Source organism: Propithecus coquereli, unplaced genomic scaffold (assembly GCF_000956105.1).
Source record: "Propithecus coquereli isolate 6110/MARCELLA unplaced genomic scaffold, Pcoq_1.0 Scaffold479, whole genome shotgun sequence".
NCBI lineage: Eukaryota > Metazoa > Chordata > Mammalia > Primates > Indriidae > Propithecus > Propithecus coquereli.
The window spans coordinates 471,974-476,162 of record NW_012150607.1 but is presented as its reverse complement, the minus strand read 5'-3'; the positions used below and the strand labels follow the sequence as shown (position 1 = coordinate 476,162).

Genomic DNA, 4,189 nt, shown 5'->3' with positions numbered 1-4,189 from the left:
TGCACTAATTTATTACTCATTAAATTTATGGATTTCAATGCAACTCTGAAATAAATGGTAAAAAATAAAAGCAGATTTCATATTGTTTAAAACATTTAAATTCTTTCAAAGTTAATCAACTATTAAAAGGGATGAACCTCATCTTCCTTGTTGACAAGAAAACATATCTACAAATACCACTTTTAAGAGAATTAATATACTCACATGGGGTTATTAATGACTGTCTTCAAAGCATTGAGCAAATCTGTACTTGACATTCTGTTGAAGTCCACTCTAACTGCTGCTCCCTTGGTCTTCATGTGAGCAATGTTGTCTGGTTGATCTGCAAACAAAGGAATGCCCACCATAGGGACCCCATGGTAGATGGCCTCATAGATGCCATTGGCTCCACCATGAGTTATAAAAGCCTTGGTTTTTGGATGACCTAGAATAGGGTAAATGTCAGGAAAATTATTCACTATAAGCTTAGGAATAAAATGAGAAATGCACAATACAGGATACTGAAAGTGGTAATGTTTTCTAGATAACAGATTAGAATATCCATGAAACTTCCCTGAAATTGCATTCAGATTTCATAGGAAGATGCATCTACTTTACTGGAGAGGAAAGTGAAGGCTGCATGGAAGAAATGGCGTGTGACTTGAGAAAGGAAAAATGAATACAAGTTTTCCAGTAGCACAAATGAAAAAGCACATTTTGGATAAAGAAAATGTACAAATAATATAAAAAGGAAAAGAAAAAGTAAAGAAAAAGGTTAGGCATGTAAGAACACGTTCTCTTAAAGAAATAGTGCAGTCACTGACTCTGACATGGAAGGTGTCCAAGGCAGCAGAGAGTGCGATGGGAGCAGTGCTGAAATCAGAGGAAGGACAGCCCACACTTCACTGTGGAGGTGTTATCACATTGTAATAAAGACTGGGGTTTATTCCAATAGAAAATGCAGAGTCACTGATAATAGAAGAAGACTTGTTATTTTTCAGCGTTGTGAAATGAACCTACTGTAGGGAAAAGGATGGTCTAATGCTCTAGAAATAGGAGAAAGACAACCCAGGAAGCTACTGAAAAATTTTCTGAGAGGCAATTACACCTGAAACAAAGATGTTAATACTTTGTTTATGGACATAAAGAATATGGGTGTATGTAACAAAATGCCAACTGATATACTTTATTCTTTTCCCCTAGGGCTAGAAAACATATATAAAATAGGTTTTATATTTGAGTTTTCAAAAATAAATCTTCACTATTTAGTTGTCATTGACCTACTGTCACTCTAATTGTCTGTTAGTCATACGGTCAGTATTTTTTCTCCAGAATCTTACCAAGAAGGTCATTCTGGGGCAACCACTTGTACAGCCGAGTATTGGGTCCTAAGGTGTCTGGTTTCTTGCCATCAAATCTCCATAGAACCTTTTAAGGAAAAGAAAATATCTTACTCCATGGGTGGAACTCCAAAGTTATGGCACGGTAAAACTCTAAAGGTGTTATCAGCCATCTAGTTAAATCCCTTTTACATAAAAGATGAAGAAATGAGAACAAGGTTGTTAGGTAATGAGAACTACTGAAACTCTGAGGTAAATAGAATAACCAGATTTCAAATGCATAGTGTTATAATCAATTTTGTGTACAAGAATTCTAAGTAATGTGCACAAATGATATTTTTCATGGTAAATTCAACTATTTAAGGAATCGATAGTAAATATAATTCTAATATAAAAAACATGCATCAGTAATGATCTTTTCATGTGTTTATGTATTTTATACTAGCTGTCATTTTCTAACTTTTATAATAATCTTTTTATTTCCTCTTTTAAATGTTTTGTTTCTAATTATCTTGGACACATAACAGTGTACATATGTGTGAGTTACATGTGACATCTTCACACAGGAATAGAATGTGTAGTGATCACATCATTGTAACTGTGGTATCTATCCCTCAAGCGTTTCAGGGATATGAGTAGACGTTCATTTACATATACTTGTTACATAAGTAATTTCTTCATAGTTTGACATTATTTGACTTCCAAAATAATCTATTAGATGAGCTCCTTGTGAGAAAGTTACCAATGCTGCACTGAGAGTGTGCTGACTGCCGTTAGAAGTTGTTAAGCACTTCTTCCAGAAAAAGTTTAAGTGGCAATTTTTGATAAAATCTCACAGTGTTATTAGTATATCTAGTTTCAGAATTTCTTTGAAGGCAGAAAAATACAGCTGGTGGTCAATTTATGAATAACAACACAGCTGTTGAAAAAGTCTAAAATTGTATTTTGCTAAATTTGGCTTAATAGATAAATTTGGCTTAACACTTAGATACTAGGCTACCGCAGTGATTCATATGGTCTGCTGTAACTCAGCCATTTCCAAGCCCAGTGCCAAAAGAAGCTACTCATCGCAGAATTCCCAGGCAATCCTTATAAACTGGAGTTTAATGTAGAAGTGTTTGCCTTCTTCTTGCTATGTGAGTGTTAGAATAATTTAGAGTTTTTAGCAGAAAAGTAGCACAAGTCACTAGGAGAAGTCTATGTCAGATAGAAAACTAAAAACTAATTCACAATACCCATAGACTGCAAGTGTATTCTATGTATTAGAAAATAAGTTCTTATTCTATTTTATGGAGGCAGCATCCGAACCTCTTCCCATTCCTGGCTTCATTCTGATTGACTCCTTCCTTTATTCTATTCTCCTTCCTCAACAGAAGGAGCTGTTAATGTAGTGGTGAGATCAGAGTCTCTGTGAGGCCACATTATATAATGCACAGGTTCTGCTCTAAGGGCAGGATCCCATCTGCATCTTTTCATTAGATCAGGGCCCATCCAGAAAGGCAGGCAAATTTTTCCCTTTCTCTACATCTACTTGGCTAGGGGGTCCCTGTGGTAGTGATTTCTCAGCCCAATCATCCTTTCCCTGAATAGAACCCTGAAGAGCGCATCAAATAGGCTTCTTCCAAATTTATAGGAGTTACAAATGGTCAGATCTCATGGGAAACCTAAACTGCAATGCATTGCAGACTTTTTTATGAATATCTGCTAATTTTTATTGTGCTAGTGCAGACACTCACTAAAATTTAACTCCTTTCTAATAATATCTGCAGTGTATACAGTGCCCTCAGGAAGTCTGATAGCAATTGCATCAAATGACAGGGCACAATTTGGTGATATCCGTGAACATGCTTTCAATCCAATGATAATATCAAAACTTCACTGTACCTCTTCAGTATATTTGTTATGATCACACTGTTAATGTCAGAATTATTATAAATGAAAACCCACCTCTTTACCATTGTAGCATTTTCCATGTATCTTTTAGTTTTTGAACTGATACCTGAGGCAAGTAGAACTATCCTAACAGTTAACACCTTGGACAGAAAATTTCTGCAGCTGTGCTCTTCACAAAGTTTAACAGGGTCATTCAGTAGCTGTCCACCACTAGACACTTTATCTAACCTTTTGTGGGATCTGGGCAAGGGCTGAAGCAATCACATTGGCCCTTTCTTCTGTCATGTTACTGATCATTGACCCCAGAGAAAACACCACCACACCGTTCTCTCCAGAGCTCTGGACAAAGTCTTCCATGTCCTGTGAAGAAAGAATGTGTTTCATCACAAACGGGTATCAGTATAAGAAGCATCTTTGAAAAGATTGTTAAAAACATCCAAGAAGAGAAAACCGAGTATTAGGAAGAATTATTAGACTAAGGGCTATTTTTTAACTGAGCTAATCAGTACATTTACGTGGAAAGAAATGTGTATGATGAAATAGTGGCTTCTATTGTGGATATTTGTGCAAATATGTGTTTGCATGTGTATGTATGAATGTATGTGTGTGTGTGTGGAAGAAATGAAGTAGAGCTGTTGCAATGTAGTTGGGACAGATAGTGTTAGAAAATATACCTAGACTGTTGATTTATATTATTATATTTACTAATATAGATGATTAAAGGTGGCTTCACTTGGCTTTAATTCTATATGGTTGTAGTTCTAAATCACTATTGTTCATTTCAGGCATTTTTCTATAGCATTACTTCAGTTTGGAGCCATTAGAATCATTCTCTGATTATGACAAGGAGGAAATCTTACAAAGCATTGGGATGATTTTATGTCTATATTTCTTTAGTTCTACAATCGTTTATATCATACTTAAAGTTTGTCAGAGTTTCCAAGTCTTTTACCCTAACACACACACACACACACACA

The 4,189-nt window shown here is 35.5% G+C and overlaps 1 pseudogene; it reads right to left on the bottom strand.

Moving 5' to 3' along the window:
* The window catches only part of LOC105819300, a 73,793-nt pseudogene that overhangs the window by 3,263 nt on the left and 66,341 nt on the right, over positions 1–4,189 (bottom strand).